The sequence below is a fragment of the Protopterus annectens genome, chromosome 7.part0, assembly GCF_019279795.1.
Source record: "Protopterus annectens isolate FY-2018-M chromosome 7.part0, PAN1.0, whole genome shotgun sequence".
Taxonomy (NCBI): Eukaryota; Metazoa; Chordata; order Ceratodontiformes; family Protopteridae; genus Protopterus; species Protopterus annectens.
This window is the reverse complement of record NC_056739.1, coordinates 1,261,243,060-1,261,257,386: the sequence shown is the minus strand read 5'-3', so window position 1 is coordinate 1,261,257,386 and position 14,327 is coordinate 1,261,243,060.

The window sequence follows — 14,327 nt, the reverse complement described above, 5'->3', positions numbered from 1 at the left end:
TGTAAATTTTTCCTCCAAGACAGCTATACAAAACCCACATGTTCTGATAGATCTCAAACCACCTATGTTCACAAAAGAATGTTTGCTAAAGGTAATTTCCAAAGCGAAAAATACATGTTACATACCCAGCTGACTGCTGAACAGCACTAAACATGTGTTGGTAGACCTTCTCCTACAGGTATTGAACCTGAGCTTAGCCACTGCCTTTGTCCCCAGCTTATGGTTAACAGTAGTTGAGATGCCACTTCACAAGGGTGGCCCTACCAAGGATATGGGAAATTACAAGCATATTAACCTGATAAGCCTCATCTGCAAGGCCAATGCATGAGTCACAATTTATATTAGTTAACAAATTCAGTGCAAATTTTTCCTCCAAGACAGCTATGCAAAACCCACATGTTCTAAAAAATCTCAAACCCCCTATCTTCACAAAAGAATGCTTGCTAAAGGTAATTTCCAAAACAAAAAAGTTGTGCTCCATGGAACCTGATAACATACCCAGCTGACTGCTGAACAGCATTAAACATGTGTTGGTAGACCTTCTCCTACAGGTATTGAACCTGAGCTTAGCCACTGCCTTTGTCCCCAGCTTATGGTTAACAGCAGTTGAGATGCCACTTTAGAAGGGTTGCCCTACCACGGGTATGGGAAATTAGAAGCCTATTAGCCTGATAAGCCTCATCTGCAAGGCCAATGAATGGGTCACAACTGACATTAAAAAAAACTATGATATTAAAGGTCTTATAAGATTTGACCCCTGCAGTTTTGATTTGTTAAGGGCATATCCTATATAATGAGTCTGGCAAACGTCTGTATGAGAGTGACATAAGCTGTGACAGTGGTCTTGCTGACCTCACCAAAGCATTTGATACCTAACACGTGCAGAGATAATTAAGAAGCTAAATATACTACAAACCAAATTCTATGCAGTTAGGCCAATAGTAAATTGACTGAAGGACAAATACCACATAGTGAAAGTCGCAGGTAAGTCAACAGACAGTATGAAGGTAATCCAGAAGGGTCCTTCAGGGATCCATTTTAGGACCTGTGTTATTTGGCATATACTTCTCTGATCTCCAAATCAAAACTGTGAATCTCTGGGTAACCAAGTTTGCAGATGGCTGCATTCCTTCTGACGTGCAGAAACTACAGTTTGAACTTACACAATTTAATAGCTGGTACACAAAAAAATGGGCTAAATGTAAATGCTAAAAAATACAATATTGTCACATTTGGTAAACAATCCCTTAACCAAGCATCTAGAAAAGACAGCATCAAACTCCAAAATGAAGATGTTTTGAGAGACCTTATAATACAAGTAAATAACCCTGTATACTCTTATCATCATGTTCCAACAGTGGCTAGGAAATTCTTCTATATGGCACAACAAATCAGAAAGAGTATCTTCTCTAGAGTAAAAGAAGTTCTAATCCCTCTGTATTCAGACCCATTATAAAATACTGTGTCGGCTATGAGATGAATCATACAAGATACATTAAGCTGTTTGACAGACACCTGAGGTTCCTAACCAAAGGATCATGGGCTTTAAAGGCCCGAGCTACTAGGAAAGGGGCTGGAGGTGCTGTCTCTGTATTCAGTGTTCTATAGACTGCTTAGGACTGGCCTACATCCTGCTTTTCAGGCCATTAGGAATCTGCCAGTCCAAGATGTCTTATATGTCTGCAAAGCAAACAGACCAGTGAACACTAGGTCCAGAGATCGGAACCTAGTTCAGCAAATAAACAAACTAGGGTGGATGACTACCCCTTTCCGTAACAAAATTCCACTCCGGATAAAGCAACGCGACTCACTATTTTCCTCTAAAAGAAGTTCGACAATTTCAGAGACATTCACAGATTCACAGATTCAGAAAATTCACAAATACTTACATATCTCTCCTTAAAAAGGGAGGTAAGTTCTAAGTGGGTACTGGCAAGACTTAAATGGCCACACAACCCAGGTGCCTTGTAATGTCTGTGACTCTATGAATCTGTGAAGCCTCCATATTCCAGTTATTAGAAAAAAAAACTAGTTCAGTCTTCATTCTTCACAACACATGCACTTTATGCAGCTTTATCTGTCTTCATTTGTCTCATAGACAGCTTATCAAATATGCCACCAAGAACCTCAATAAATCATATTAACCAGTTATATAAGTTATACTATTTAGAAAATTTCATAATAAACAACTCTAAATAAATATGTCATGCTGAAATAATTAAATAATGCAACATTATACAGGATATATTTAATACTGAAGAAATTCCTGAAAATTTTTAGAATGTATATGTGTACAACCAGAAGCAAGTTGAACAGCAGTTTATGTTTAGAAATGGTATATGATCTTTTGATGTTTGTTTCTTCTTATAGGTTCACAGGTAAGTACTAGGCTAGATGCCCTTCTGGGCCACTTTAAGCCCAGGCAGTTTCCCTTTTTTTGCTCAAAATAACCTATCCCATTTGGTTATAGATTTGACTTACCCATCTCATAATTGGTAATTACGTATTACCCCTAGTGAGAATAATTGGAATCATACCATAGATAATTTGAGGCGACCCATGCATGGAATAAAGTCATTTAGGAGCTTCCTCTGTCCATTAATAGTACAGGGAGCAGTCCTGGGGTAACTTTTCTATTTCCCAACTATAGATCTAAGTTGCACTTGAATATTATTTTTTTTGGTCAACCAGGGCAGAAATATAAGGACTAAAGTCCATACCTAAGAACCTCTTAGCTCAAGAAATCTAGACAACGGCAAAAATAGTGGTGGGACAAAGACCCAAAAATAAGAACAAATTCTAAATATTACTCTGTTGCACTTAAAAATATGCTAAAATAATAGGTTTGCATGAACATGCATTTTCTGAAATATGTAAGCTGGTGTTCATAGTAATTTATGCAAATGTACTAAGGAATTCAGGGACAAGTGCAAACAGGCACAACTGAGCAGAAATTCTCAGAGGCCATTTATGCCAATCCACTGTGTCCTCAAATATATTTATGCAAATGAGTAGATAATAAGATGGGAATGAGGAGTGGTGTAAATGTTCATATGCTAATTAAGACTATTTTACACCATTTGCATTCATAGTCATTTTTCTTCTGCATTCCTGTGCTTGTCACAGCTGGACTATAAAAAGGGAAGCATCACCAAATCTGTTAGAGTTGCAGTTGGTGAAAATACTATCTCTTTTGGTGAGTTTTAATATTTCTACATCAGAGTTGCTTATTTTGGCTGGGCCAAAACCACCTGCACCCAGCGGCATTCACCTGCCCAGAAGGCAAAAATATAAGCAAAGGATTATTCATTATAGCTCTGACAATCAAGACATTCTTGATAGGTTTAAAGTGGACAGGGACATTATAGAGGTCTTAGCATGTCTGACCCCCATATTGGCACTGAAGGAATGTGTGGACTTCCTATTCCTGTGGACACCAAAGTATGTACAGCCCTCACTATAATTGCTACAGGGGCGTTCCAGATACAGTCTCATACAGCAGGCTCATGCAGGGCATGTGGCTGCATTGGTTAAGAGGCAGCATTCTCATCCAGAACTATGGACCAGGACATTCAAGCTAGTGTTTCCTTTTCTGGTAAAAAACAAATAGAGTATAACTGATGCATGCAATGATACCTGTGAACTATGCTTGGTGGTTCATGGTCTGCTGTCACTGTTCATCTGACATTCTCTCTCATCTTAAAATATCTTTAATTACTAGCTGTTTGCCAAAGTGTTCACTGTTCGGTGATGTTGAAAGGCAGCAAATCAATAAGTCAACAGCCACACATGCTGTATTTAATAACTTTTTTGGTTTAATTATTTATTTACTATGCAATTGCAAGATACATGCTTTAACTGAATTGGTTTTACAATTTTCACTGCTTTGAAAAAGTGTTTTTTTTGTGATCTGTTAAGTGGATAAATGATTGTTATTGTATTTTATTTGTTGTGTGTTAGTCACTTTACAAACTTAAAACAACTGCCATTTTTTGGCAAGCTATGTCAGTCATCTAGAGTTTTTGGTGGTTAAACCTGGTGAGAGTGGGGGTGACTGTTGCAGTTCTGGGAAGATAAATACTTGGCTAGACCTTTAGCTGTTTTTTACTGTCCCTTTCTTTGCCCTTGTTAATTTATATTGTATGTGCAGCCAGACATTGTTCTCTTATTCTAAGGCTCTTGGAAGCTGACATTCCTTTGCACAGGCTAAAACTGAACCAAAAGCATTTTGACTCTATTTTGCATCCGTGAAACAGAAAAGTACATTTATTCTTTTTTTTTTTTTTCAATAATTTTTATTTTTGTTTTACATTTGCAAAAACCATAACCATTCCATGTTTACAAAATGACCATATTTGCATGTTATACATTGTGGATAAAGTAGAAACATGTAGGTCATACAACATACCTAATTACAATATATACAAAGATGCTTTCCAAATTAATGTCATTAGTCTAAAAACAGCACATACAAAATGATACTTCATCCATAGTTAAGCTGTGTACTCATGGGAATACTTCCAGTTCATAAGATATGGTGTACCTGGTGCTTTATGCTAATAAGATGTTATAGGACTGTTCCCAGATTGCTCAGGCTTTCATATTTTTGTTTCTTTTGTCCAATACTATTTTATGTGCTAGTAGATGTTTAATAGCAGATTTCTTGATTTCCTTCCAAGAAATACTTATAGGCTCTAACCATTTGCGAGCTATATATAGCTTCATTAATAAGAAAATTGTTATAAGTGAGTTAGCTTGTTTTCCTGAGATGTTGGCTGGGAGGATGTGTTTGTTTGTCTTTTCCTGGTTAGGGGTCGCCACAGCAGAACTCTGGTCTGCTAATGATTGGCAGTAGATTTTTATGGTGCCGAGTTGCCAGCCCGATGCCCAACCTTCAGCAAAGGCCCATTTACGCATGTCTTTCTGAGGCCACTCGACATGGGAGGACATGCAGACTCTGCACAGAATGCACTCTAGCCGAGAATCGAATAGGAGAACCTCTTGCTGTGAGGCAACAATGCTACCGCTGTACCACCATGGCTTTCTATGTGTAAAACAGTAAATTCTCATGTTGGTGTTGATGCTTGGTACCCCATTTTTTGCAGTTGTAACTTAAGGGAATTCCAAAGATTGAAAATGCATTTACAACTCCAGAATATATGTATTAGGTCTGCAATCTGGTCTTTACAGTGTGGACAGTATGGGGACTTAGTTGCACTGAATTTGTGAGGAATTGCTGGGGTGAAATAAGCATTATTATTAATCATAAGTTGCGTGTAAGAGAGTTTTTTTAAGTGGAATAGTTTTCAATGTTAAGTTGATTGCCTTTTCTATATATTTGCTGGTCATCCATATCAGGTTTTAATTTTCTCCAGTAATTAGAGAAGAGAAGGTCTTTCTGGAATTTGATTTCCTTATAATTTTGTATGAGTTCGTTATTGCTTTCCTTGACATTAACATAGTCTTCCAAAGTAGGGTACAGTTTTCAATGTCATTTTCGAGTATGGTGAGGTTTTGGAGGTAACTGGAACACACCTCTTTGATTTGTCTTAAAATTATTATATATACTTTAGGTAAGTTTAGATTACTTCTTAATTCATGAATTGTGCTATTGAGGAATGGGTAGATATCTTGGATTCTCTTATGTTTTAACCGAGGGAAGGAGTCTAGGTTTAGCATCTTGTTATTTATTTTTAAGTTAGGATTTTTATGGAGGGGTTGCAGTATTAACATAGCTTGTCCAAGGTTTAAGGAGTGAAAAAGTTTTTGCGTTATATTTATAGAATGGTTTAGTGGCTCTATTATGTTATAGGCTTGTAAATCTTTTTAATTTAAGAAGGGAAGCGCTTTGGGATTGATGTCTAGTGTTTTTATGTACCAACAGTATATTGTTACCCAGGTCAGTGAACCAGTCTTTGCCAAGGGGTAATACTCTGCTATTCTCAGTATTCTATTAGTGTTGATAATATAATAGAGTAGTAGGTTTTGAAATCTGGCAAGTTCAGACCCCCTTTGTTTTTGGGAAGTGTTCATTTTTTGATAGGAGATTCTGGTCTTTTTAGTTTCCCATACAAATTTTTCTAGAAAGGTGTGAATTTGTTTGAGCAATTTATTATGTATAGTTATCTGAGATGTCATAAACAGATATATTAATCTAGGTAGTACGTTCGTTTTAATTATTGATACTTTAGGCAAAAACGGTAGCTTAAGGTTATTCCATCTTGTACAATCTAGTGTTATGTTTTGCCATTTAAGAGTTACGTTATGTTGGTAGAATTCCTTGTTATTCTGAAAGAAAGTAATCCCCAGGTATTTGGTTTCTTCTTTTATTTTTATTTTGTCTAAGAGATGTATTAGGGAGATGAGTCTAGGTGGCCTTAAGGGGAATATATTAGTCAAATGTATATTATGGACAAAAATTCCTTGATTTTATAAACCAGAAATCCTTGGAATAAATAACCAAATATCAAATATTCTTGATGTAGTCCTTATCAATATTGTTTGTATCTGCATTATCCTACCAGTATACCCTTATCAGGTTAAGTCTACCCACAAACTGTAATCTCTTCTTCAAAACCCCAAAACATTAGATGAAAATGTCACAGTATTCAAAGACTTCAAGTGTACACACCTCCTACAATTCTTTGTGAAGTCTCAAAATTCAAATATAATGCTAACCCCCAAAATGTTGACACAGGTAGTAGTTATGAGAACACATTCTACAGTCACATAGATAAATGTACTTACCTGACAATCCCCATCAGAATTAAACAAAATAGGCAGCTCAAGTGTAAACTAGCCTGGTGGGCCACATGCATAAATAAGTAATAAAAGAAAAAAGCGTCTTAGAATATACAGCAAAACTAAAGACCTACAAATCAAGGTCAACATTAAAAAATTGTCAAAGTTACTGAAAAATAGCATCAGGAAAACAAAGGTATCCCATACACTTAGACTAGCATCAGGAGCTAAGGGTAATTACTAATCTTTCTTATATTAGGAAGTTAAGAAATAACACCCAGTATTGCTTCAAACTTATTCAAAATGGTACTACCTATTCAGATGCAGCAGATATTGCAAATATATTAGCTAACAAATTCAGTGTAAATTTTTCCTCCAAGACAGCTATACAAACCCACATGTTCTGAAAGATCTCAAACCACCTATCTTCACAAAAGAATGTTTGCTAAAGGTAATTTCCAAAGCGAAAAATACATGTTACATACCCAGCTGACTGCTGAACAGCACTAAACATGTGTTGGTAGACCTTCTCCTACAGGTATTGAACCTGAGCTTAGCCACTGCCTTTGTCCCCAGCTTATGGTTAACAGTAGTTGAGATGCCACTTCACAAGGGTGGCCCTACCACGGATATGGGAAATTACAAGCCTATTAGCCTGATAAGCCTCATCTGCAAGGCCAATGCATGGGTCACAATTTATATTAGCTAACAAATTCAGTGCAAATTTTTCCTCCAAGACAGCTATGCAAAACCCACATGTTCTAAAAATTCTCAAACCCCCTATCTTCACAAAAGAATGCTTGCTAAAGGTAATTTCCAAAACAAAAAAGACATGCTCCATGGAACCTGATAACATGCCCAGCTGACTGCTGAACAGCATTAAACATGTGTTGGTAGACCTTCTCCTACAGGTATTGAACCTGAGCTTAGCCACTGCCTTTGTCCCCAGCTTATGGTTAACAGCAGTTGAGATGCCACTTTACAAGGGTGGCCCTACCACGGGTACGGGAAATTACAAGCCTATTAGCCTGATAAGCCTCATCTGCAAGGCCAATGAATGGGTCACAACTGACATTAAAAAACTATGATATTAAAGGTCTTATAAGATTTGACCCCTGCAGTTTTGATTTGTTAAGGGCAGATCCTATATAATGAGTCTGGCAAACTTCTGTATGAGAGTGACATAAGCTGTGACAGTGGTCTTGCTGACCTCACCAAAGCATTTGATAACTTAACACATGCAGAGATAATTAAAAAGCTAAATATACTACAAACCGAATTCTATGTAGTTAGGCCAATAGTAAATTGACTGAAGGACAAATACCACATAGTGAAAGTCGCAGGTAAGTCAACAGACAGTATGAAGGTAATCCAGAAGGGTCCTTCAGGGATCCATTTTAGGACCTCTGTTATTTGGCATATACTTCTCTGATCTCCAAATCAAAACTGTGAATCTCTGGGTAACCAAGTTTGCAGATGACTGCATTCCTTCTGACATGCAGAAACTACAGTTTGAACTTACACAGTTTAATAGCTGGTACACAAAAAAAAAATGGGCTAAATGTAAATGCTGAAAAATACAATATTGTCACATTTGGTAAACAATCCCTTAACCAAGCATCTAGAAAAGACAGCATCAAACTCCAAAATGAAGATGTTTTGAGAGACCTTATAATACGAGTAAATAACTCTGTATACTCTTATCATCATGTTCCAACAGTGGCTAGGAAATTCTTCTATATGGCACAACTGATCAGAAAGAGTATCTTCTCTAGAGTAAAAGAAGTTCTAATCCCTCTGTATTCAGACCCATTATAAAATACTGTGTCGGCTATGAGATGAATCATACAAGATACATTAAGCTGTTTGACAGACCCCTGAGGTTCCTAACCAAAGGATCATGGGCTTTAAAGGCCCGAGCTACTAGGAAAGGGGCTGGAGGTGCTGTCTCTGTATTCAGTGTTCTATAGACTGCTTAGGACTGGCCTACATCCTGCTATTCAGGCCATTAGGAATCTGCCAGTCCAAGATGTCTTATATGTCTGCAAAGCAAACAGACCAGTGAACACTAGGTCCAGAGATCAGAACCTAGTTCAGCAAATAAACAAACTAGGGTGGATGACTACCCCTTTCCGTAACAAAATTCCACTCCGGATAAAGCAACGCGACTCAATATTTTCCTCTAAAAGAAGTTCGACAATTTCAGAGACATTCACAGATTCACAGATTCAGAAAATTCACAAATACTTACATATCTCTCCTTAAAAAGGGACGTAAGTTCTAAGTGGGTACTGGCAAGACTTAAATGGCCACACAACCCAGGTGCCTTGTAATGTCTGTGACTCTATGAATCTGTGAAGCCTCCATATTCCAGTTATTAGAAAAAAAAACTAGTTCAGTCTTCATTCTTCACAACACATGCACTTTATGCAGCTTTATCTGTCTACATTTGTCTCACAGACAGCTTATCAAATATGCCACCAAGAACCTCAATTAATCATATTAACCAGTTATATAAGTTATACGATTTAGAAAATTTCATAATAAACAACTCTAAATAAATATGTCATGCTGAAATAATTAAATAATGCAACATTATACAGGATATATTTAATACTGAAGAAATTCATGAAAATTTTTAGAATGTATATGTGTACAACCAGAAGCAAGGTGAACAGTAGTTTATGTTTAGAAATGGTATATGATCTTTTGATGTTTGTTTCTTCTTATAGGTTCACAGGTAAGTACTAGGCTAGATGCCCTTCTGGGCCACTTTAAGCCCAGGCAGTTTCCCTTTTTTTGCTCAAAATAACCTATCCCATTTGGTTATAGATTTGACTTACCCATCTCATAATTGGTAATTACGTATTACCCCTAGTGAGAATAATTGGAATCATACCATAGATAATTTGAGGCGACCCATGCATGGAATAAAGTCATTTAGGAGCTTCCTCTGTCCATTAATAGTACAGGGAGCAGTCCTGGGGTAACTTTTCTTTTTCCCAAATGTAGATCTAAGTTGCACTTGAATATTATTTTTTTTGGTCAACCAGGGCAGAAATATAAGGACTAAAGTCCATACCTAAGAACCTCTTAGCTCAAGAAATCTAGACAACGGCAAAAATAGTGGTGGGACAAAGACCCAAAAATAGGAACAAATTCTAAATATTACTCTGTTGCACTTAAAAATATGCTAAAATAATAGGTTTGCATGAACATGCATTTTCTGAAATATGTAAGCTGGTGTTCATAGTAATTTATGCAAATGTACTAAGGAATTCAGGGACAAGTGCAAACAGGCACAACTGAGCAGAAATTCTCAGAGGCCATTTATGCCAATCCACTGTGTCCTCAAATATATTTATGCAAATGAGTAGATAATAAGATGGGAATGAGGAGTGGTGTAAATGTTCATATGCTAATTAAGACTATTTTACACCATTTGCATTCATAGTCATTTTTCTTCTGCATTCCTGTGCTTGTCACAGCTGGACTATAAAAAGGGAAGCATCACCAAATCTGTTAGAGTTGCAGTTGGTGAAAATACTATCTCTTTTGGTGAGTTTTAATATTTCTACATCAGAGTTGCTTATTTTATCTGGGCCAAAACCACCTGCACCCAGCGGCATTCACCTGCCAAGAAGGCAAAAATATAAGCAAAGGATTATTCATTATAGCTCTGACAATCAAGACATTCTTGATAGGTTTAAAGTGGACAGGGACATTATAGAGGTCTTAGCATGTCTGACCCCCATATTGGCACTGAAGGAATGTGTGGACTTCCTATTCCTGTGGACACCAAAGTATGTACAGCCCTCACTATAATTGCTACAGGGGCGTTCCAGATACAGTCTCATACAGCAGGCTCATGCAGGGCATGTGGCTGCATTGGTTAAGAGGCAGCGTTCTCATCCAGAACTATGGACCAGGACATTCAAGCTAGTGTTTCCTTTTCTGGTAAAAAACAAATAGAGTATAACTGATGCATGCAATGATACCTGTGAACTATGCTTGGTGGTTCATGGTCTGCTGTCACTGTTCATCTGACATTCTCTCTCATCTTAAAATATCTTTAATTACTAGCTGTTTGCCAAAGTGTTCACTGTTCGGTGATGTTGAAAGGCAGCAAATCAATAAGTCAACAGCCACACATGCTGTATTTAATAACTTTTTTGGTTTAATTATTTATTTACTATGCAATTGCAAGATACATGCTTTAACTGAATTGGTTTTACAATTTTCACTGCTTTGAAAAAGTGTTTTTTTTTGTGATCTGCTACGTGGATTAATGATTGTTATTGTATTTTATTTGTTGTGTGTTAGTCACTTTACAAACTTAAAACAACTGCCATTTTTTGGCAAGCTATGTCAGTCATCTAGAGTTTTTGGTGGTTAAACCTGGTGAGAGTGGGGGTGACTGTTGCAGTTCTGGGAAGATAAATACTTGGCTAGACCTTTAGCTGTTTTTTACTGTCCCTTTCTTTGCCCTTGTTAATTTATATTGTATGTGCAGCCAGACATTGTTCTCTTATTCTAAGGCTCTTGGAAGCTGACATTCCTTTGCACAGGCTAAAACTGAACCAAAAGCATTTTGACTCTATTTTGCATCCGTGAAACAGAAAAGTACATTTATTCTTTTTTTTTTCAATAATTTTTATTTTTGTTTTACATTTGCAAAACCATAACCATTCCATGTTTACAAAATGACCATATTTGCATGTTATACATTGTGGATAAAGTAGAAACATGTAGGTCATACAACATACCTAATTACAATATATACAAAGATGCTTTCCAAATTAATGTCATTAGTCTAAAAACAGCACATACAAAATGATACTTCATCCATAGTTAAGCTGTGTACTCATGGGAATACTTCCAGTTCATAAGATATGGTGTACCTGGTGCTTTATGCTAATAAGATGTTATAGGACTGTTCCCAGATTGCTCAGGCTTTCATATTTTTGTTTCTTTTGTCCAATACTATTTTATGTGCTAGTAGATGTTTAATAGCAGATTTCTTGATTTCCTTCCAAGAAATACTTATAGGCTCTAACCATTTGCGAGCTATATATAGCTTCATTAATAAGAAAATTGTTATAAGTGAGTTAGCTTGTTTTCCTGAGATGTTGGCTGGGAGGATGTGTTTGTTTGTCTTTTCCTGGTTAGGGGTCGCCACAGCAGAACTCTGGTCTGCTAATGATTGGCAGTAGATTTTTATGGTGCCGAGTTGCCAGCCCGATGCCCAACCTTCAGCAAAGGCACGCCCATTTACGCATGTCTTTCTGAGGCCACTCGACCGCGGGGAGGACATGCAGACTCTGCACAGAATGCACTCTAGCCGAGAATCGAATAGGAGAACCTCTTGCTGTGAGGCAACAATGCTACCGCTGTACCACCATGGCTTTCTATGTGTAAAACAGTAAATTCTCATGTTGGTGTTGATGCTTGGTACCCCATTTTTTGCAGTTGTAACTTAAGGGAATTCCAAAGATTGAAAATGCATTTACAACTCCAGAATATATGTATTAGGTCTGCAATCTGGTCTTTACAGTGTGGACAGTATGGGGACTTAGTTGCACTGAATTTGTGAGGAATTGCTGGGGTGAAATAAGCATTATTATTAATCATAAGTTGCGTGTAAGAGAGTTTTTTTAAGTGGAATAGTTTTCAATGTTAAGTTGATTGCCTTTTCTATATATTTGCTGGTCATCCATATCAGGTTTTAATTTTCTCCAGTAATTAGAGAAGAGAAGGTCTTTCTGGAATTTGATTTCCCCTATCATTTTGTATGAGTTCGTTATTGCTTTCCTTGACATTAACATAGTCTTCCAAAGTAGGGTACAGTTTTCAATGTCATTTTCGAGTATGGTGAGGTTTTGGAGGTAACTGGAACACACCTCTTTGATTTGTCTTAAAATTATTATATATACTTTAGGTAAGTTTAGATTACTTCTTAATTCATGAATTGTGCTATTGAGGAATGGGTAGATATCTTGGATTCTCTTATGTTTTAACCGAGGGAAGGAGTCTAGGTTTAGCATCTTGTTATTTATTTTTAAGTTAGGATTTTTATGGAGGGGTTGTAGTATTAACATAGCTTGTCCAAGGTTTAAGGAGTGAAAAAGTTTTTGCGTTATATTTATAGAATGGTTTAGTGGCTCTATTATGTTATAGGCTTGTAAATCTTTTTTATTTAAGAAGGGAAGCGCTTTGGGATTGATGTCTAGTGTTTTTATGTACCAACAGTATATTGTTACCCAGGTCAGTGAACCAGTCTTTGCCAAGGGGTAATACTCTGCTATTCTCAGTATTCTATTAGTGTTGATAATATAATAGAGTAGTAGGTTTTGAAATCTGGCAAGTTCAGACCCCCTTTGTTCTTGGGAAGTGTTCATTTTTTGATAGGAGATTCTGGTCTTTTTAGTTTCCCATACAAATTTTTCTAGAAAGGTGTGAATTTGTTTGAGCAATTTATTATGTATAGTTATCTGAGATGTCATAAACAGATATATTAATCTAGGTAGTACGTTCGTTTTAATTATTGATACTTTAGGCAAAAACGGTAGCTTAAGGTTATTCCATCTTGTACAATCTAGTGTTATGTTTTGCCATTTAAGAGTTACGTTATGTTGGTAGAATTCCTTGTTATTCTGAAAGAAAGTAATCCCCAGGTATTTGGTTTCTTCTTTTATTTTTATTTTGTCTAAGAGATGTATTAGGGAGATGAGTCTAGGCGGCCTTAAGGGGAATATATTAGTCAAATGTATATTATGGACAAAAATTCCTTGATTTTATAAACCAGAAATCCTTGGAATAAATAACCAAATATCAAATATTCTTGATGTAGTCCTTATCAATATTGTTTGTATCTGCATTATCCTACCAGTATACCCTTATCAGGTTAAGTCTACCCACAAACTGTAATCTCTTCTTCAAAACCCCAAAACATTAGATGAAAATGTCACAGTATTCAAAGACTTCAAGTGTACACACCTCCTACAATTCTTTGACGAAGTCTCAAAATTCAAATATAATGCTAACCCCCAAAATGTTGACACAGGTAGTAGTTATGAGAACACATTCTACAGTCACATAGATAAATGAACTAACATGACAATTCCTATCAGAATTAAACAAAATAGGAAGCTCAAGCGCAAACCAGCTTGGTGGGCCACATGCATAAATAAGTAATAAAAGAAAAAAGCGTCTTAGAATATACAGCAAAACTAAAGACCTACAAATCAAGGTCAACATTAAAAAATTGTCAAAGTTACTGAAAAATAGCATCAGGAAAACAAAGGTATCCCATACACTTAGACTAGCATCAGGAGCTAAGGGTAATTACTAATCTTTCTTATATTAGGAAGTTAAGAAATAACACCCAGTATTGCTTCAAACTTATTCAAAATGGTACTACCTATTCAGATGCAGCAGATATTGCAAATATATTAGCTAACAAATTCAGTGTAAATTTTTCCTCCAAGACAGCTATACAAACCCACATGTTCTGAAAGATCTCAAACCACCTATCTTCACAAAAGAATGTTTGCTAAAGGTAATTTCCAAAGCGAAAAATACATGTT